This window comes from Mesoplodon densirostris, chromosome 4 (assembly GCF_025265405.1).
Source record: "Mesoplodon densirostris isolate mMesDen1 chromosome 4, mMesDen1 primary haplotype, whole genome shotgun sequence".
NCBI lineage: Eukaryota > Metazoa > Chordata > Mammalia > Artiodactyla > Ziphiidae > Mesoplodon > Mesoplodon densirostris.
In genome coordinates this window covers 113313421-113334255 of record NC_082664.1, presented here as the reverse complement: position 1 = coordinate 113334255, position 20835 = coordinate 113313421, and the positions used below count along the sequence as shown (strand labels likewise).

Sequence of the window (20835 nt, the reverse complement as noted above, 5' to 3'; positions counted from 1 at the left end):
ATCAAAGCAGTCGTGTTTGCAGTCTGCCATCCCTGGTATACAGTGACCCCGTGTTTGAATGATGTCTGTGGCTTCTAGTAGGTTCGACTTACCCGCTGGGCAGGAGGAGGGCACGTAGGACAACACTGTCAAGAATTTGAGTGTTTCCTCCGGGTTCAGGGCCGCCAAACCTGGTGGCTGGATGCTGGCAACACGTGCCTGGGAAGCTAGCCTAGTTTCCGCTGTGGGGTTTGAACGTGGGTCTTGGTTACTGAAGCCCACCACTTCCTGTGGTGGGCATTCCCATGGGTCCTCGCAAAGTGATTTGGCATAGTTGGCAACAATTGGCAGTTGGGCCGAATTTCGTTAGCCCCTTGAGAGGTGCCGGGCTGCATCGTGCCTGTAGCCAGTCGCAGGTCGGCCCGCCCATAGGAGGTTTCCTTGGTCCTAAAAATGATGGGAGTGCCCCCAAGTGCACATTACATATTCTACTAGGTTGCAGGATTTCTGGGTCCATCTATATTTTACACCCACTGTCGGAAAGCAGGCCTCGTCAGGTGTTTTCGCGTTGCTCAGAAGGCTTGGTTGTGGAAGAGTGGAAGTCCGTGGCCAATTTCAAAACCCCCTGGGTTTCAAAGTTCACATTCAGTCTGTTGAAGCTTGAAGAGGTCTTTCTCCATTCAGTGGGGGGCAACAAATCCAGGACGCTGTGTATAAACTCTGGCTTTTATGGTTCGAGGTCTCAGGAGAGGGCCACAGGGACACACAGAGAGCAAGGTGCGGATTCAGAGGCACACAAAGACGCCCACAAGCGAGTCCTCGTGTGCAGTAACTGTCACACACGCGCACATGCGTGAAAACAAAAATATACCCTCTCACATACCAGCCAAGGTACACACCTTACTTCCTGCAGTCGTGCTGTCAGACAAACATTGAGCTCTCTATAAAGGTAGACGTCCTTGGGAGGCAGGGCTCGAGCTCAAGCCCAGGTAAAAATTCTCATGAATCATGATCTCTGAGTACACCGGTCCAATTCTGAAGCCTGCCTGATTTATGTCCAGTTCTCAGGTGCAGCTGCTGAACGAGGCTGGCCGTCGGCAAAGACAAGAAGACCTACGTGTTGGCTGATGACTGCAGGTGCTAAGGAAAAGTGGAAACATGATGCGGGGGCATGTTGCTACGCGTGGCTCTGGCTAACTCAGGAAGGTAGGCTTTCACCCACCCTAAGATGTGCCATTGGATATGAGGTTTTCATCAGACGGTCCCAGGGGCTGCAAGAGTGGATTGACTGTTGCTCTTTCTGAGTGGCCTGAGGGCTGTGGATTCCCCAGGGTTTTGGAGTACTCCGAGGTCATCTCTCCTCTTCAGACCCCCACGGCATGCCCGGTTGTGTTCTGCAGCATCCCAGCCTGTGCTTGGATCGATGATGACACCCTTGTATGCATTCCTTGGAAAATCTGAACAAAATGAGTGAGAACACTCTACCGTCTCCTCATCGAATCTGAGGTCCAGCACGTTTCGTCTCTCGGGGGTAGGGGAGAGTGAGGAGTGAGGGCCAGCGTCCCCTTCTGACCTGCATGCAAACACACACCAGGGTTCCAGAATTCGAGGTGCTCCTATCTGGGGGTCCACTGTGTCTGCCCATAACCTGGGTCATCTACGCATATTAGGTCCGTGCTGAAAGACCGTTGAGGGCATGCGAGGGGGAAGGCTCTCCTGCTGGTCGTCAGAGTCGGAGTGCGTGCTGGTGCAGGCCCAGGAAGCTTGCAGATTGGAAAGGTATGCTTTGGCCAGGATCACGTTTGTGCATGCAGCTTCGTGGGCTATTTCTGTAAGCCAAAATGAGGAAGCGTCCCTGGTTGGAGCCTGGAGCCTCAGGCCAGGCCTGTGTCCCTCCTAGTCATTTGTTTTGGTGCCTTGACGTTCTTTAGTGCCCGGTGGGGATATAGCAGTGGTTGGGTGTGGTCTGGTGTTGGTCTTCAACGGAAGGGAGCTGATGGATTAGGGCTAGGTATTGCCCATGTCGGCTACTCCACTGTAGATCCCGACAGAGATTTGGCACTAAGTGGGTCATCGTGGAGTGGGGTTAGGACCGAGTGCTGCATTGAAGCCTGCGTGGTGGCTGCTGGCCTGCAGAAGATGGCAAGGCATCATGAGGACATGTCCTGTGTGATGTCGTGGGATGGGCTGTCATGATTGGGTTGCAGGAGCTGGCCACGTCTTCCCAAGAATGCGTCCTGTTCTTGATGTGCTGGCATCAGCTGCCCACGAAGGGGATGGCTTTGGCAGTACATGAGGATGTGGTTACATAATTAACCTGCGTAGAGTTGTGATCCCGTTGCCGGAGGTATATCGCCCAAAGGGTGTCTTGCGGGATGCCGAGAAGTTAGACATATTGAAGCGTCTGTGCCGCTCACCTTGGGGGTATTTGGGTTATGCGAACATGCCCTTTGGCCACTTTGTTTCCTTGTTTGGGAATGTGCAAAGCGAAAGTGTTTCTCCGAGAGGGCATGATGCGGCCAGCCCTTGTGGCACGCAGGAGTTTTGGATAGCTAGTGGTTTATATGGAGCAGTCCTTTGGCGGAGCAGAGATGCGTTCAGTGTTCTGATGCCAGGTGCGCTGCCGTGGACAGCCACTGTGCCCTTTGAAGCTTGCAGTTCCCCTCGCGAAGCAGAGTTCTTCCATTGGAAATCGGTCTGTGGTCCTCGGGGAGAGTGCCTTTGATCTCTGGGAGTTTCTCGGTAGTGTCACTCTGTCAGTGAAGAAGTGCCAGGATGCATGGGGTACGGTCAGTGTCATCAAAGCAGTCATGTTTGCAGTCTGCCATCCCTGGTATACAGTGACCCCGTGTTTGAATGATGTCTGTGGCTTCTAGTAGGTTCGACTTACCCGCTGGGCAGGAGGAGGGCACGTAGGACAACACTGTCAAGAATTTGAGTGTTTCCTCCGGGTTCAGGGCCGCCAAACCTGGTGGCTGGATGCTGGCAACACGTGCCTGGGAAGCTAGCCTAGTTTCCGCAGTGGGGTTTGAACGTGGGTCTTGGTTACTGAAGCCCACCACTTCCTGTGGTGGGCATTCCCATGGGTCCTCGCAAAGTGATTTGGCATAGTTGGCAACAATTGGCAGTTGGGCCGAATTTCGTTAGCCCCTTGAGAGGTGCCGGGCTGCATCTTGCCTGTAGCCAGTCGCAGTTCGGCCCGCCCATAGAAGGTTTCCTTGGTCCTAAAAATGATGGGAGTGGCCCCAAGTGCACATTACATATTCTACTAGGTTGCAGGATTTCTGGGTCCATCTATATGTTACACCCACTGTTGGAAAGCAGGTCTCTTCAGGTGTTTGTGCATTGGTCAGAAGGCTTGGTTGTGGAAGAGTGGAAGTCCGTGGCCTATTTCAAAACCCCCTGCATTTCAAAGTTCACATTCAGTCTGTTGAAGCTTGAAGAGGTCTTTCTCCATTTAGTGGGGGGGGTCCAAATCCAGGACGCTGTGTATAAACTCTGGCTTTTATGGTTCGAGGTCTCAGGAGAGGGCCACAGGGACACACAGAGTGCAAGATGCGGATTCAGAGGCACACAAAGACGCCCACAAGTGCGTGCTCGTGTGCAGTTACAGTCACACACGTGCACATGCGTGAAAACAAAAATATACCCTCTCACGTACCGGCCAACGTACACGCCTTACTTCCTGCAGTCGTGCTGTCAGACAAACATTGAGTTCTCTGTAAAGGTAGACGTCCTTGGGAGGCAGGGTTCGAGCTCAAGCCCAGGTAAAAATTCTCATGAATCATGATCTCTGAGTACACCGGTCCAATTCTGAAGCCTGCCTGATTTATGTCCAGTTCTCAGGTGCAGCTGCTGGACGAGGCTGGCTGTCTGCAAAGACAAGAAATCCTACGCGTTGGCTGATGACTGCAGGTGCTAAGGAAAAGTGGAAACATGACGCGGGGGCATGTTGCTACGCGTGGCTCTGGCTAACTCAGGAAGGTAGGCTTTCACCCACCCTAAGATGTGCCATTGGATATGAGGTTTTCCTCAGACGGTCCCAGTGGCTGCAAGAGTGGATTGACTGTTGCTCTTTCTGAGTGGCCTGAGGGCTGTGAATTCCCCAGGGTTTTGGAGTACTCCGAGGTCATCTCTCCTCTTCACACCCCCACGGCATGCCCGATTGTGTTCTGCAGCGTCCCAGCCTGTGCTTGGATCGATGATGACACCCTTGTATGCATTCCTTGGAAAATCTGAACAAAATGAGTGAGAACACTCTACCGTCTCCTCATCGAATCTGAGGTCCAGCACGTTTCGTGTCTCGGGGGTAGGGGAGAGTGAGGAGTGAGGGCCAGCGTCCCCTTCTGACCTGCATGCAAACAAACACCAGGGTTCCAGAATTCGAGGTGATCCTATCTGTGGGTCCACTGTGTTTGCCCATAAGCTGGGTCATCTATGCATATTAGGTCCCTGCTGAAAGACCATTGAGGGCATGCGAGGGGGAAGGCTCTCCTGCTGGTCTTCAGAGTCGGAGTGCGTGCTGGTGTAGGCCCAGTAAGCTTGCAGCATGGAAAGGTGTGCTTTGGCCAGGATCACATTTGTGCATGCAGCTTTGTGGGCTATTTCTGTAAGCCAAAATGAGGAAGTGTCCCTGGTTGGAGCCTGGAGCCTCAGGCCAGGCCTTTGTCCCTCCCTGTCATTTGTTTTGGCGTGTTGAAGTTCTTTAATGCCTGGTGGGGATGGAGCAGTGGGTGGGTGTGGGCTGGGGTTGGTCTTCAACGGAAGGGAGCTGATGGATTAGGGCTAGGTATTGCCCATGTCGGCTACTCCACTGCAGATCCCGACAGAGTTTTGGCACTAAGTGGGTCATCGTGGAGTGGGGTTAGGACCGAGTGCTGCATTGAAGCCTGTGTGGTGGCTGCTGGCCTGCAGAAGATGGCAAGGCATCATGAGGACATGTCCTGTGTGATGTCGTGGGATGGGCTGTCATGATTGGGTTGCAGGAGCTGGCCACATCTTCCCAAGAATGCGTCCAGTTCGTGATGTGCTGGCATCAGCTGCCCACGAAGGGGATGGCTTTGGCAGTACATGAGGATGCGGTTACGTACTTAACCTGCGTAGAGTTGTGATCCCGCTGCCGGAGGAATGTCGCCCAAAGGGTGTCTTGCGGGACACCGAGAAGGTAGACATGTTGAAGTGTCTGTGTCGCTCACCTTGGGGGTATTTGGTTTATGCGAACATGCCCTTTGGCCACTCTGTTTCCTTGTGTGGGAATGTGCAAAGCAAAAGTGTTTCTCCGAGAGGGCATGATGCGGCCAGCCCTTGTGGCACGCAGGAGTTTTGGATAGCTAGTGGTTTATCTGGAGCAGTCCGTTGGCGGAGCAGAGATGCGTTCAGTGTTCTGATGTCAGGTGCGCTGCCGTGGACAGCCACTGTGCCCTTTGAAGCTTGCAGGTCCCCTCGCGAAGCAGAGTTCTTCCATTGGAAATCGGTCTGTGGTCCTCGGGGGGAGTGCCTTTGATCTCTGGGAGGTTCTCGGTAGTGTCACTCTGTCAGTGAAGAAGTGCCAGGATGCATGGGGTATGGTCAATGTCATCAAAGCAGTCGTGTTTGCGTTCTGCCATCCCTGGTATACAGTGACCCCGTGTTTGAATGATGTCTGTGGCTTCCAGTAGGTTCGACTTACCCAGTGGTTAGGAGGAGGGCACGTAGGACAACACTGTCAAGAATTTGAGTGTTTCCTCCGGGTTCAGGGCCGCCAAACCTGGTGGCTGGATGCTGGCAACACGTGCCTGGGAAGCTAGCCTAGTTTCCGCAGTGGGGTTTGAACGTGGGTCTTGGTTACTGAAGCCCACCACTTCCTGTGGTGGGCATTCCCATGGGTCCTCGCAAAGTGATTTGGCATAGTTGGCAACAATTGGCAGTTGGGCCGAATTTCGTTAGCCCCTTGAGAGGTGCCGGGCTGCATCTTGCCTGTAGCCAGTCGCAGGTCGGCCCGCCCATAGGAGGTTTCTTTGGTCCTAAAAATGATGGGAGTGGCCCCAAGTGCACATTTCATATTCTACTAGGTTGCAGGATTTCTGGGTCCATCTATATGTTACACCCACGGTCGGAAAGCAGGTCTCGTCAGGTGTTTTTGTGTTGGTCAGAAGGCTTGGCTGTGGAAGAGTGGAAGTCCGTGGCCTATTTCAAAACCCCCTGGGTTTCAAAGTTCACATTCAGTCTGTTGAAGCTTGAAGAGGTCTTTCTCCATTCAGTGGAGGGGTGCAAATCCAGGGCGCTGTGTATAATCTCTGCCTTTTATGGTTCGAGGTCTCAGGAGAGGGCCACAGCGACACACAGAGAGCAAGATGTGGATTCAGAGGCACAGAAAGATGCCCACAAGCGCGTCGTCGTGTGCAGTAACAGTCACACACGCGCACATGCGTGAAAACAAAAATTAACCCTCTCACGTACCGGCCAACGTACACGCCTTACTTCCTGCAGTCGTGCTGTCAGACAAACATTGAGTTCTCTGTAAAGGTAGACGTCCTTGGTAGGTAGGGTTCGAGCTCTAGCCGAGGTAAAAATTCTCATGAATCATGATCTCTGAGTACACCGGTCCAATTCTGAAGCCTGCCTGATTTATGTCCAGTTCTCAGGTGCAGCTGCTGGACGAGGCTGGCCGTCAGCAAAGAAAAGAAGACCTACGTGTTAGCTGATGACTGCAGGTGCCAAGGAAAAGTGGAAAAATGACGCGGGGGCATGTTGCTATGCATGGCTCTGGCTAACTCAGGAAGGTAGGCTTTCACCCACCCTAAGATGTGCCATTGGAAATGAGGTGTTCCTCAGACAGTCCCAGTGGCTGCAAGAGTGGATTGACTGTTGCTCTTTCTGAGTGGCCTGAGGGCTGTGGATTCCCCAGGGTTTTGGAATACTCCGAGGTCATCTCTCCTCTTCAGAGCCCCACGGCATGCCCGGTTGTGTTCTGCAGCGTCCCAGCCTGTGCTTGGATCGATGATGACACCCTTGTATGCATTCCTTGGAAAATCTGAACAAAATGAGTGAGAACACTCTACCGTCTCCTCATCGAATCTGAGGTCCAGCACGTTTCGTCTCTCGGGGGTAGGGGAGAGTGAGGAGTGAGGGCCAGCGTCCCCTTCTGACCTGCATGCAAACACACACCAGGGTTCCAGAATTCGAGGTGCTCCTATCTGGGTGTCCACTGTGTCTGCCCATAAGCTGGGTCATCTACGCATATTAGGTCCCTGCTGAAAGACCGTTGAGGGCATGCGAAGGGGAAGGCTCTCCTGCTGGTCTTCAGAGTCAGAGTGCGTGCTGGTGTAGGCCCAGTAAGCTTGCAGCTTGGAAAGGTGTGCTTTGGCCAGGATCACATTTGTGCATGCAGCTTCGGGGGCTATTTCTGGAAGCCAAAATGAGGAAACGTCCCTGCTTGGAGCCTGGATCCTCAGGCCAGGCCTGTGTCCCTCCTTGTCATTTGTTTAGGTGTGTAGAAGTTCTTTAGTGCCCGGTGGGGATGGAGCAGTGGGTGGGTGTGGGCTGGGGTTGGTCTTCAACGGAAGGGAGCTGATGGATTAGGGCTAGGTATTGCCCTTGTCGGCTACTCCACTGCAGATCCTGACAGAGTTTTGGCACTAAGTGGGTCATCGTGGAGTGGGGTTAGGACCGAGTGCTGCATTGAAGCCTGCGTGGTGGCTGTTGGCCTGCAGAAGATGGCAAGGCATCATGAGGACATGTCCGGTGTGATGTCGTGGGATGGGCTGTCATGATTGTGTTGCAGGAGCTGGCCACGTCTTCCCAAGAATGCGTCCTGTTCGTGATGTGCTGGCATCAGCTGCCCACGAAGGGGATTTCTTTGGCAGTACATGAGGATGCGGTTACGTACTTAACCTGCGTAGAGTTGTGATCCGGTTGCCGGAGGAATGTCGCCCAAAAGGTGTATTGCGGGACGCCAAGAAGTTAGACATGTTGAAGCGTCTGTGCCACTCACGTTGTGGGTATTTGGGTTATGTGAACATGCCCTTTGGCCACTTTGTTTCCTTGTTTGGGAATGTGCAAAGCGAAAGTGTTTCTCCGAGAGGGCTTTATGCGGCCAGCCCTTGTGGCACGCAGGAGTTTTGGATAGCTAGTGGTTTATCTGGAGCAGTCCGTTGGCGGAGCAGAGATGCGTTCAGTGTTCTGATGCCAGGTGCGCTGCCGTGGACAGCCACTGTGCCCTTTGAAGCTTGCAGGTCCCCTCGTGAAGCAGAGTTCTTCCATTGGAAATCGGTCTGTGGTCCTCGGGGAGAGTGCCTTTGATCTCTGGGAGGTTCTCGGTAGTGTCACTCTGTCAGTGAAGAAGTGCCAGGATGCATGGAGTATGGTCAGTGTCATCAAAGCAGTCGAGTTTGTGGTCTGCCATCCCTGGTATACAGTGACCCCGAGTTTGAATGATGTCTGTGGCTTCCAGTATGTTCGACTTACCCGGTGGGCAGCAGGAGGGCACGTAGGACAACTCTGTCAAGAATTTGAGTGTTTCCTCCGGGTTCAGGGCCGCCAAACCTGGTGGCTGGATGCTGGCAACACGTGCCTGGGAATCTAGCCTAGTTTCCGCAGTGGGGTTTGAACGTGGGTCTTGGTTACTGAAGCCCACCACTTCCTTTGGTGGGCATTCCCATGGGTCCTCGCAAAGTGATTTGGCATAGTTGGCAACAATTGGCAGTTGGGCCGAATTTCGTTAGCCCCTTGAGAGGTGCCGGGCTGCATCTTGCCTGTAGCCAGTCGCTGGTCGGCCCGCCCATAGGAGGTTTCCTTGCTCCTAAAAATGATGGGAGTGGCCCCAAGTGCACATTTCATATTATACTAGGTTGCAGGTTTTCTGGGTCCATCTGTATGTTACACCCACTGTCGGAAAGCAGGTCTCGTCAGGTGTTTGTGCATTGGTCAGAAGGCTTTGTTGTGGAATAGTGGAAGTCCAAGGCCTATTTCAAAACCCCCTGGGTTTCAAAGTTCACATTCAGTCTGTTGAAGCTTGAAGAGGTCTTTCTCCATTCAGTTGGGGGTTCCAAATCCAGGACGCTGTGTATAAACTCTGGCTTTTATGGTTCGAGGTCTCAGAAGAGGGCCACAGGGACACACAGAGAGCAAGATGCAGATTCAGAGGCACACAAAGACGCCCACAAGGACGTCCTCGTGTGCAGTAACAGTCACACACGTGCACATGCGTGAAAACAAAAATATACACTCTCACGTCCCGGCCAACGTACACGCCTTATTTCCTGCAGTCGTGCTGTCAGACAAACATTGAGTTCTCTGTAAAGGTAGACGTCCTTCGGAGGCAGGGTTCGAGCTCAAGCCCAGGTAAAAATTCTCATGAATCATGATGTCTGAGTACACCGGTCCAATTCTGAAGCCTACCTGATTTATGTCCAGTTCTCAGGTGCAGCTGCTGGACGAGGCTGGCCGTCGGCAAAGACAAGAAGACCTACGCGTTGGCTGATGACTGCAGGTGCTAAGGAAAAGTGGAAACATGACGCGGGGGCATGTTGCTACGCGTGGCTCTGGCTAACTCAGGAAGGTAGGCTTTCACCCACCCTAAGATGTGCCATTGGATATGAGGTTTTCATCAGATGGTCCCAGGGGCTGCAAGAGTGGATTGACTGTTGCTCTTTCTGAGTGGCCTGAGGGCTGTGGATTCCCCAGGGTTTTGGAGTACTCCGAGGTCATCTCTCCTCTTCAGACCCCCACGGCATGCCCGGTTGCGTTCTGCAGCGTCCCAGCCTGTGCTTGGATCGATGATGACACCCTTGTATGCATTCCTTGGAAAATCTGAACAAAATGAGTGAGAACACTCTACCGTCTCCTCATCGAATCTGAGGTCCAGCACGTTTCGTCTCTCGGGGGTAGGGGAGAGTGAGGAGTGAGGGCCAGCGTCCCCTTCTGACCTGCATGCAAACACACACCAGGGTTCCAGAATTCGAGGTGCTCCTATCTGGGTGTCCACTGTGTCTGCCCATAAGCTGGGTCATCTACGCATATTAGGTCCCTGCTGAAAGACCGTTGAGGGCATGCGAGGGGGAAGGCTCTCCTGCTGGTCTTCAGAGTCGGAGTGTGTGCTGGTGTAGGCCCAGTAAGCTTGCAGCTTGGAAAGGTGTGCTTTGGCCAGGATCACGTTTGTGCATGCAGCTTCGGGGGCTATTTCTGGAAGCCAAAATGAGGAAGCGTCCCTGGTTGGAGCCTGGAGCCTCAGGCCAGGCCTTTATCCCTCCCTGTCATTTGTTTTGGCGCGTTGAAGTTCTTTAGTGCCTGGTGGGGATGGAGCAGGGGGTGGGTGTGGGCTGGGGTTGGTCTTCAACGGAAGGGAGCTGATGGATTAGGGCTAGGTATTGCCCATGTCGGCTACTCCACTGCAGATCCCGACAGAGTTTTGGCACTAAGTGGGTCATCGTGGAGTGGGGTTAGGACCGAGTGCTGCATTGAAGCCTGCGTGGTGGCTGTTGGCCTGCAGAAGATGGCAAGGCATCATGAGGACATGTCCTGTGTGATGTCGTGGGATGGGCTGTCATGATTGGGTTGCAGGAGCTGGCCACATCTTCCCAAGTATGCGTCCAGTTCGTGATGTGCTGGCATCAGCTGCCCACGAAGGGGATGGCTTTGGCAGTACATGAGGATGCGGTTACGTACTTAACCTGCGTAGAGTTGTGATCCCGCTGCCGGAGGAATGTCGCCCAAAGGGTGTCTTGCGGGACACCGAGAAGGTAGACATGTTGAAGTGTGTGTGTCGCTCACCTTGGGGGTATTTGGTTTATGCGAACATGCCCTTTGGCCACTTTGTTTCCTTGTGTGGGAATGTGCAAAGCAAAAGTGTTTCTCCGAGAGGGCATGATGCGGCCAGCCCTTGTGGCACGCAGGAGTTTTGGATAGCTAGTGGTTTATCTGGAGCAGTCCGTTGGCGGAGCAGAGATGCGTTCAGTGTTCTGATGTCAGGTGCGCTGCCGTGGACAGCCACTGTGCCCTTTGAAGCTTGCAGGTCCCCTCGCGAAGCAGAGTTCTTCCATTGGAAATCGGTCTGTGGTCCTCGGGGAGAGTGCCTTTGATCTCTGGGAGGTTCTCGGTAGTGTCACTCTGTCAGTGAAGAAGTGCCAGGATGCATGGGGTATGGTCAATGTCATCAAAGCAGTCGTGTTTGCGGTCTGCCATCCCTGGTATACAGTGACCCCGTGTTTGAATGATGTCTGTGGCTTCCAGTAGGTACGACTTACCCAGTGGGCAGGAGGAGGGCACGTAGGACAACACTGTCAAGAATTTGAGTGTTTCCTCCGGGTTCAGGCCGCCAAACCTGGTGGCTGGATGCTGGCAACACGTGCCTGGGAAGCTAGCCTAGTTTCCGCAGTGGGGTTTGAACGTGGGTCTTGGTTACTGAAGCCCACCACTTCCTGTGGTGGGCATTCCCATGGGTCCTCGCAAAGTGATTTGGCATAGTTGGCAACAATTGGCAGTTGGGCCGAATTTCGTTAGCCCCTTGAGAGGTGCCAGGCTGCATCTTGCCTGTAGCCAGGCGCAGGTCGGCCCGCCCATAGGAGCTTTCTTTGGTCCTAAAAATGATGGGAGTGGCCCCAAGTGCACATTTCATATTCTACTAGGTTGCAGGATTTCTGGGTCCATCTATATGTTACACCCACTGTCGGAAAGCAGGTCTCGTCAGGTGTTTGTGCATTGGTCAGAAGGCTTGGTTGTGGAAGAGTGGAAGTCCGTGGCCTATTTCAAAACCCCCTGGGTTTCAAAGTTCACATTCAGTCTGTTGAAGCTAGAAGAGGTCTTTCTCCATTCAGTGGAGGGGTGCAAATCCAGGGCGATGTGTATAATCTCTGCCTTTTATGGTTCGAGGTCTCAGGAGAGGGCCACAGCGACACACAGAGAGCAAGATGCGGATTCAGAGGCACAGAAAGATGCCCACAAGCGCGTCGTCGTGTGCAGTAACAGTCACACACGCGCACATGCGTGAAAACAAAAATTAACCCTCTCACGTACCGGCCAACGTACACCCCTTACTTCCTGCAGTCGTGCTGTCAGACAAACATTGAGTTCTCTGTAAAGGTAGACGTCCTTGGTAGGTAGGGTTCGAGCTCTAGCCGAGGTAAAAATTCTCATGAATCATGATCTCTGAGTACACCTGTACAATTCTGAAGCCTGCCTGATTTATGTCCAGTTCTCAGGTGCAGCTGCTGGACGAGGCTGGCCGTCAGCAAAGAAAAGAAGACCTACGTGTTAGCTGATGACTGCAGGTGCCAAGGAAAAGTGGAAAAATGACGCGGGGGCATGTTGCTATGCATGGCTCTGGCTAACTCAGGAAGGTAGGCTTTCACCCACCCTAAGATGTGCCATTGGAAATGAGGTGTTCCTCAGACAGTCCCAGTGGCTGCAAGAGTGGATTGACTGTTGCTCTTTCTGAGTGGCCTGAGGGCTGTGGATTCCCCAGGGTTTTGGAGTACTCCGAGGTCATCTCTCCTCTTCAGACCCCCACGGCATGCCCGGTTGTGTTCTGCAGCGTCCCAGCCTGTGCTTGGATCGATGATGACACCCTTGTATGCATTCCTTGGAAAATCTGAACAAAATGAGTGAGAACACTCTACCGTCTCCTCATCGAATCTGAGGTCCAGCACGTTTCGTCTCTCGGGGGTAGGGGAGAGTGAGGAGTGAGGGCCAGCGTCCCCTTCTGACCTGCATGCAAACACACACCAGGGTTCCAGAATTCGAGGTGCTCCTATCTGGGTGTCCACATTGTCTGCCCATAAGCTGGGTCATCTACGCATATTAGGTCCCTGCTGAAAGACCGTTGAGGGCATGCGAAGGGGAAGGCTCTCCTGCTGGTCTTCAGAGTCAGAGTGCGTGCTGGTGTAGGCCCAGTAAGCTTGCAGCTTGGAAAGGTGTGCTTTGGCCAGGATCACATTTGTGCATGCAGCTTCGGGGGCTATTTCTGGAAGCCAGAATGTGGAAACGTCCCTGCTTGGAGCCTGGATCCTCAGGCCAGGCCTGTGTCCCTCCTTGTCATTTGTTTAGGTGTGTAGAAGTTCTTTAGTGCCCGGTGGGGATGGAGCAGTGGTTGGGTGTGGGCTGGGGTTGGTCTTCAACGGAAGGGAGCTGATGGATTAGGGCTAGGTATTGCCCATGTCGGCTACTCCACTGCAGATCCTGACAGAGTTTTGGCACTAAGTGGGTCATCGTGGAGTGGGGTTAGGACCGAGTGCTGCATTGAAGCCTGCGTGGTGGCTGTTGGCCTGCAGAAGATGGCAAGGCATCATGAGGACATGTCCGGTGTGATGTCGTGGGATGGGCTGTCATGATTGTGTTGCAGGAGCTGGCCACGTCTTCCCAAGAATGCGTCCTCTTCGTGATGTGCTGGCATCAGCTGCCCACGAAAGGGATGGCTTTGGCAGTACATGAGGATGCGGTTACGTACTTAACCTGCGTAGAGTTGTGATCCGGTTGCCGGAGGAATGTCGCCCAAAAGGTGTATTTCGGGACGCCGAGAAGTTAGACATGTTGAAGCGTCTGTGCCACTCACGTTGTGGGTATTTGGGTTATGCGAACATGCCCTTTGGCCACTTTGTTTCCTTGTTTGGGAATGTGCAAAGCGAAAGTGTTTCTCCGAGAGGGCATGATGCGGCCAGCCCTTGTGGCACGCAGGAGTTTTGGATACCTAGTGGTTTATCTGGAGCAGTCCGTTGGCGGAGCAGAGATGCGTTCAGTGTTCTGATGCCAGGTGCGCTGCCGTGGACAGCCAGTGTGACCTTTGAAGCTTGCAGTTCCCCTCGCGAAGCAGAGTTCTTCCATTGGAAATCGGTCTGTGGTCCTCGGGGAGAGTGCCTTTGATCTCTGGGAGGTTCTCGGTAGTGTCACTCTGTCAGTGAAGAAGTGCCAGGATGCATGGAGTATGGTCAGTGTCATCAAAGCAGTCGAGTTTGTGGTCTGCCATCCCTGGTATACAGTGACCCCGAGTTTGAATGATGTCTGTGTCTTCCAGTATGTTCGACTTACCCGGTGGGCAGCAGGAGGGCACGTAGGACAACACTGTCAAGAATTTGAGTGTTTCCTCCGGGTTCAGGGCCGCCAAACCTGGTGGCTGGATGCTGGCAACACGTGCCTGGGAAGCTAGCCTAGTTTCCGCAGTGGGGTTTGAACGTGGGTCTTGGTTACTGAAGCCCACCACTTCCTGTGGTGGGCATTCCCATGGGTCCTCGCAAAGTGATTTGGCATAGTTGGCAACAATTGGCAGTTGGGCCGAATTTCGTTAGCCCCTTGAGAGTTGCCGGGCTGCATCTTGCCTGTAGCCAGTCGCAGGTCGGCCCGCCCATAGGAGGTTTCCTTGCTCCTAAAAATGATGGGAGTGGCCCCAAGTGCACATTTCACATTCTACTAGGTTGCAGGTTTTCTGGGTCCATCTGTATGTTACACCCACTGTCGGAAAGCAGGGCTCGTCCGGTGTTTGTGCATTGGTCAGAAGGCTTTGTTGTGGAATAGTGGAAGTCCAAGGCCTATTTCAAAACCCCTTGGGTTTCAAAGTTCACATTCAGTCTGTTGAAGCTTGAAGAGGTCTTTCTCCATTCAGTGGGGGGGTCCAAATCCAGGACGCTGTGTATAAACTCTGGCTTTTATGGTTCGAGGTCTCAGAAGAGGGCCACAGGGACACACAGAGTGCAAGATGCAGATTCAGAGGCACACAAAGACGCCCACAAGGACGTCCTCGTGTGCAGTAACAGTCACACACGTGCACATGCGTGAAAACAAAAATATACACTCTCACGTCCCGGCCAACGTACACGTCTTACTTCCTGCAGTCGTGCTGTCAGACAAACATTGAGTTCTCTGTAAAGGTAGACGTCCTTCGGAGGCAGGGTTCGAGCTCAAGCCCAGGTAAAAATTCTCATGGATCATGATGTCTGAGTACACCGGTCCAATTCTGAAGCCTACCTGATTTATGTCCAGTTCTCAGGTGCAGCTGCTGGACGAAGCTGGCCGTCGGCAAAGACAAGAAGACCTACGCGTTGGCTGATGACTGCAGGTGCTAAGGAAAAGTGGAAACATGACGCGGGGGCATGTTGCTACGCGTGGCTCTGGCTAACTCAGGAAGGTAGGCTTTCACCCACCCTAAGATGTGCCATTGGATATGAGGTTTTCATCAGACGGTCCCAGGGGCTGCAAGAGTGGATTGACTGTTGCTCTTTCTGAGTGGCCTGAGGGCTGTGGATTCCCCAGGGTTTTGGAGTACTCCGAGGTCATCTCTCCTCTTCAGACCCCCACGGCATGCCCGGTTGTGTTCTGCAGCATCCCAGCCTGTGCTTGGATCGATGATGACACCCTTGTATGCATTCCTTGGAAAGTCTGAACAAAATGAGTGAGAACACTCTACCGTCTCCTCATCGAATCTGAGGTCCAGCACGTTTCGTCTCTCGGGGGTAGGGGAGAGTGAGGAGTGAGGGCCAGCGTCCCCTTCTGACCTGCATGCAAACACACACCAGGGTTCCAGAATTCGAGGTGCTCCTATCTGGGGGTCCACTGTGTCTGCCCATAAGCTGTGTCATCTACGCATATTAGGTCCCTGCTGAAAGACCGTTGAGGGCATGCGAGGGGGAAGGCTCTCCTGCTGGTCGTCAGAGTCGGAGTGCGTGCTGGTGCAGGCCCAGGAAGCTTGCAGCTTGGAAAGGTGTGCTTTGGCCAGGATCACATTTGTGCATGCAGCTTCGGGGGCTATTTCTGGAAGCCAAAATGAGGAAGCGTCCCTGGTTGGAGCCTGGAGCCTCAGGCCAGGCCTGTGTCCCTCCTAGTCATTTGTTTTGGCGCGTTGAAGTTCTTTAGTGCCCGGTGGGGATGGAGCAGTGGTTGGGTGTGGGCTGGTGTTGGTCTTCAATGGAAGGGAGCTGATGGATTAGGGCTAGGTATTGCCCATGTCGGCTACTCCACTGCAGATCCCGACAGAGATTTGGCACTAAGTGGGACATCGTGGAGTGGGGTTAGGACCGAGTGCTGCATTGAAGCCTGCGTGGTGGCTGCTGGCCTGCAGAAGATGGCAAGGCATCATGAGGACATGTCCTGTGTGATGTCGTGGGATGGGCTGTCATGATTGGGTTGCAGGATCTGGCCACGTCTTCCCAAGTATGCGTCCTGTTCGTGATGTGCTGGCATCAGCTGCCCACGAAGGGGATGGCTTTGGCAGTACATGAGGATGTGGTTACGTACTTAACCTGCGTAGAGTTGTGATCCCGTTTCCGGAGGTATGTCGCCCAAAGAGTGTCTTGCGGGACGCCGAGAAGTTAGACATGTTGAAGCGTCTGTGCCGCTCACCTTGGGGGTATTTGGGTTATGCGAACATGTCCTTTGGCCTCTTTGTTTCCTTGTTTGGGAATGTGCAAAGCGAAAGTGTTTCTCCGAGAGGGCATGATGCGGCCAGCCCTTGTGGCACGCAGGAGTTTTGGATAGCTAGTGGTTTATCTGGAGCAGTCCGTTGGCGGAGCAGAGATGCGTTCAGTGTTCTGATGCCAGGTGCGCTGCCGTGGACAGCCACTGTGCCCTTTGAAGCTTGCAGGTCCCCTCGCGAAGCAGAGTTCTTCCATTGGAAATCGGTCTGTGGTCCTCGGGGAGAGTGCCTTTGATCTCTGGGATGTTCTCGGTAGTGTCACTCTGTCAGTGAAGAAGTGCCAGGATGCATGGGGTATGGTCAGTGTCATCAAAGCAGTCATGTTTGCAGTCTGCCATCCCTGGTATACAGTGACCCCGTGTTTGAATGATGTCTGTGGCTTCTAGTAGGTTCGACTTACCCGCTGGGCAGGAGGAGGGCACGTAGGACAACACTGTCAAGAATTTGAGTGTTTCCTCCGGGGTCAGGGCCGCCAAACCTGGTGGCTGGATGCTGGCAACACGTGCCTGGGAAGCTAGCCTAGTTTCCGCTGTGGGGTTTGAACGTGGGTCTTGGTTACTGAAGCCCACCACTTCCTGTGGTGGGCATTCCCATGGGTCCTCGATAAGTGATTTGGCATAGTTGGCAACAATTGGCAGTTGGGCCGAATTACGTTAGCCCCTTGAGAGCTGCTGGGCTGCATCTTGTGTGTTGCCAGTCGCAGGTCGGCCCTCCCATAGGAGGTTTCCTTGGTCCTAAAAATGATGGGAGTGGCCCCAAGTGCACATTACATATTCTACTAGGTTGCAGGATTTCTGGGTCCATCTATATGTTACACCCACGGTCGGAAAGCAGGTCTCGTCAGGTGTTTGTGCGTTGGTCAGAAGGCTTGGTTGTGGAAGAGTGGAAGTCCGTGGCCTATTTCAAAACCCCCTGGGTTTCAAAGTTCACATTCAGTCTGTTGAAGCTTGAAGAAGTCTTTCTCCATTCAGTTCGGGGGTCCAAATCCAGGACGCTGTGTATAAACTCTGGCTTTTATGGTTCGAGGTCTCAGGAGAGGGCCACAGGGACACACAGAGAGTAAGATGCGGATTCAGAGGCACACGAAGATGCCCACAAGCGCGTCCTCATGTGCAGTAACAGTCACACACGCGCACATGCGTGAAAACAAAAATATACCCTCTCAGTTCCCGGCCAACGTCCACGCCTTATTTCCTGCAGTCGTGCTGTCAGACAAACATTGAGTTCTCTGTAAAGGTAGACGTCCTTGCGAGACAGGGTCCGAGCTCAAGCCCAGGTAAATATTCTCATGAATCATGATCTCTGAGTACACCGGTCCAATTTTGAAGCCTGCCTGATTTATGTCCAGTTCTCAGGTGCAGCTGCTGGACGAGGCTGGCCGTCGGCAAAGACAAGAAGACCTACGTGTTGGCTGATGACTGCAGGTGCTAAAGAAAAGTGGAAACATGACGCGGGGGCATGTTGCTATGCGTGGCTGTGGCTAACTCAGGAAGGTAGGCTTTCACCCACCCTAAGATGTGCCATTGGATATGAGGTTTTCCTCAGATGGTCCCAGTGGCTGCAAGAGTGGATTGACTGTTCCTCTTTCTGAGTGGCCTGAGGGCTGTAGATTCCCCAGGGTTTTGGTGTACTCCGAGGTCATCTCTCCTCTTCAGACCCCCACGGCATGCCCGATTGTGTTCTGCAGCGTCCCAGCCTGTGCTTGGATCGATGATGACACCCTTGTATGCATTCCTTGGAAAATCTGAACAAAATGAGTGAGAACACTCTACTGTCTCCTCATCGAATCTGAGGTCCAGCACGTTTCGTCTCTCGGGGGTAGGGGAGAGTGAGGAGTGAGGGCCAGCGTCCCCTTCTGACCTGCATGCAAACACACACCAGGGTTCCAGAATTCGAGGTGCTCCTATCTGGGGGTCCACTGTGTCTGCCCATAAGCTGGGTCATCTACGCATATTAGGTCCCTGCTGAAAGACCGTTGAGGGCATGCGAGGGGGAAGGCTCTCCTGCTGGTCTTCAGAGTCGGAGTGCGTGCTGGTGTAGGCCCAGTATGCTTGCAGCATGGAAAGGTGTGCTTTGGCCAGGATCACATTTGTGCATGCAGCTTCGGGGGCTATTTCTGTAAGCCAAAATGAGGAAGCGTCCCTGGTTGGAGCCTGGAGCCTCAGGCCAGGCCTGTGTCCCTCCCTGTCATTTGTTTTGGCGCGTTGAAGTTCTTTAGTGCCTGGTGGGGATGGAGCAGTGGGTGGGTGTGGGCTGGGGTTGGTCTTCAACGGAAGGGAGCTGATGGATTAGGGCTAGGTATTGCCCATGTCGGCTACTCCACTGCAGATCCCGACAGAGTTTTGGCACTAAGTGGGTCATCGTGGAGTGGGGTTAGGACCGAGTGCTGCATTGAAGCCTGCGTGGTGGCTGCTGCCCTGCAGAAGATGTCAAGGCATCATGAGGACATGTCCTGTGTGATGTCGTGGGATGGGCTGTCATGATTGGGTTGCAGGAGCTGGCCACATCTTCCCAAGAATGCGTCCAGTTCGTGATGTGCTGGCATCAGCTGCCCACGAAGGGGATGGCTTTGGCAGTACATGAGGATGCGGTTACGTACTTAACCTGCGTAGAGTTGTGATCCCGCTGCCGGAGGAATGTCGCCCAAAGGGTGTCTTGTGGGACACCGAGAAGGTAGACATGTTGAAGTGTCTGTGTCGCTCACATTGGGGGTATTTGGTTTATGCGAACATGCCCTTTGGCCACTTTGTTTCCTTGTGTGGGAATGTGCAAAGCAAAAGTGTTTCTCCGAGAGGGCATGATGCGGCCAGCCCTTGTGGCATGCAGGAGTTTTGGATAGCTAGTGGTTTATCTGGAGCAGTCCGTTGGCGGAGCAGAGATGCGTTCAGTGTTCTGATGTCAGGTGCGCTGCCGTGGACAGCCACTGTGCCCTTTGAAGCTTGCAGGTCCCCTCGCGAAGCAGAGTTCTTCCATTGGAAATCGGTCTGTGGTCCTCGGGGAGAGTGCCTTTGATCTCTGGGAGGTTCTCGGTAGTGTCACTCTGTCAGTGAAGAAGTGCCAGGATGCATGGGGTATGGTCAATGTCATCAAAGCAGTCGTGTTTGCGGTCTGCCATCCCTGGTATACAGTGACCCCGTGTTTGAATGACGTCTGTGGCTTCCAGTACGTTCGACTTACCCAGTGGGCAGGAGGAGGGCACGTAGGACAACACTGTCAAGAATTTGAGTGTTTCCTCCGGGTTCAGGGCCGCCAAACCTGGTGGCTGGATGCTGGCAACACGTGCCTGGGAAGCTAGCCTAGTTTCCGCAGTGGGGTTTGAACGTGGGTCTTGGTTACTGAAGCCCACCACTTCCTGTGGTGGGCATTCCCATGGGTCCTCGCAAAGTGATTTGGCATAGTTGGCAACAATTGGCAGTTGGGCCGAATTTCGTTAGCCCCTTGAGAGGTGCCGGGCTGCATCTTGCCTGTAGCCAGGCGCAGGTCGGCCCGCCCATAGGAGGTTTCTTTGGTCCTAAAAATGATGGGAGTGGCCCCAAGTGCACATTTCATATTCTACTAGGTTGCAGGATTTCTGGGTCCATCTATATGTTACACCCACGGTCGGAAAGCAGGTCTCGTCAGGTGTTTTTGTGTTGGTCAGAAGGCTTGGCTGTGGAAGAGTGGAAGTCCGTGGCCTATTTCAAAACCCCCTGGGTTTCAAAGTTCACATTCAGTCTGTTGAAGCTTGAAGAGGTCTTTCTCCATTCAGTGGAGGGGTGCAAATCCAGGGCGCTGTGTATAATCTCTGCCTTTTATGGTTCGAGGTCTCAGGAGAGGGCCACAGCGACATACAGAGAGCAAGATGCGGATTCAGAGGCACAGAAAGATGCCCACAAGCGCGTCGTCGTGTGCAATAACAGTCACACACGCGCACATGCGTGAAAACAAAAATTAACCCTCTCACGTACCGGCCAACGTACACGCCTTACTTCCTGCAGTCGTGCTGTCAGACAAACATTGAGTTCTCTGTAAAGGTAGACGTCCTTGGTAGGTAGGGTTCGAGCTCTAGCCGAGGTAAAAATTCTCATGAATCATGATCTCTGAGTACACCTGTACAATTCTGAAGCCTGCCTGATTTATGTCCAGTTCTCAGGTGCAGCTGCTGGACGAGGCTGGCCGTCAGCAAAGAAAAGAAGACCTACGTGTTAGCTGATGACTGCAGGTGCCAAGGAAAAGTGGAAAAATGACGCGGGGGCATGTTGCTATGCATGGCTCTGGCTAACTCAGGAAGGTAGGCTTTCACCCACCCTAAGATGTGCCATTGGAAATGAGGTGTACCTCAGACAGTCCCAGTGGCTGCAAGAGTGGATTGACTGTTGCTCTTTCTGAGTGGCCTGAGGGCTGTGGATTCCCCAGGGTTTTGGAGTACTCCGAGGTCATCTCTCCTCTTCAGACCCCCACGGCATGCCCGGTTGTGTTCTGCAGCGTCCCAGCCTGTGCTT

The 20835-nt window shown here is 53.4% G+C and overlaps 7 non-coding genes across 7 annotated transcripts; all 7 read left to right on the top strand.

Moving 5' to 3' along the window:
- Window positions 1-1396: 1396 nt before the first annotated feature.
- Window positions 1397-1489, top strand: LOC132490032 (small nucleolar RNA SNORD116). The gene has a single exon (XR_009532395.1). It is a non-coding gene; the product is annotated as a small nucleolar RNA SNORD116 (small nucleolar RNA).
- Window positions 1490-4174: 2685 nt separating this feature from the next.
- Window positions 4175-4267, top strand: LOC132490031 (small nucleolar RNA SNORD116). Its single transcript, XR_009532394.1, has one exon. It is a non-coding gene; the product is annotated as a small nucleolar RNA SNORD116 (small nucleolar RNA).
- A 2684-nt stretch (window positions 4268-6951) lies between these two features.
- Window positions 6952-7044, top strand: LOC132490030 (small nucleolar RNA SNORD116). Its single transcript, XR_009532393.1, has one exon. It is a non-coding gene; the product is annotated as a small nucleolar RNA SNORD116 (small nucleolar RNA).
- Window positions 7045-9728: 2684 nt separating this feature from the next.
- LOC132490029 (small nucleolar RNA SNORD116) lies at window positions 9729-9821 on the top strand. Its single transcript, XR_009532392.1, has one exon. It is a non-coding gene; the product is annotated as a small nucleolar RNA SNORD116 (small nucleolar RNA).
- Window positions 9822-12504: 2683 nt separating this feature from the next.
- LOC132490027 (small nucleolar RNA SNORD116) lies at window positions 12505-12597 on the top strand. The gene has a single exon (XR_009532390.1). It is a non-coding gene; the product is annotated as a small nucleolar RNA SNORD116 (small nucleolar RNA).
- A 2684-nt stretch (window positions 12598-15281) lies between these two features.
- On the top strand, window positions 15282-15374 carry LOC132490058 (small nucleolar RNA SNORD116). The gene has a single exon (XR_009532421.1). It is a non-coding gene; the product is annotated as a small nucleolar RNA SNORD116 (small nucleolar RNA).
- A 2684-nt stretch (window positions 15375-18058) lies between these two features.
- On the top strand, window positions 18059-18151 carry LOC132490088 (small nucleolar RNA SNORD116). The gene has a single exon (XR_009532449.1). It is a non-coding gene; the product is annotated as a small nucleolar RNA SNORD116 (small nucleolar RNA).
- The last annotated feature ends 2684 nt before the right edge of the window (window positions 18152-20835 follow it).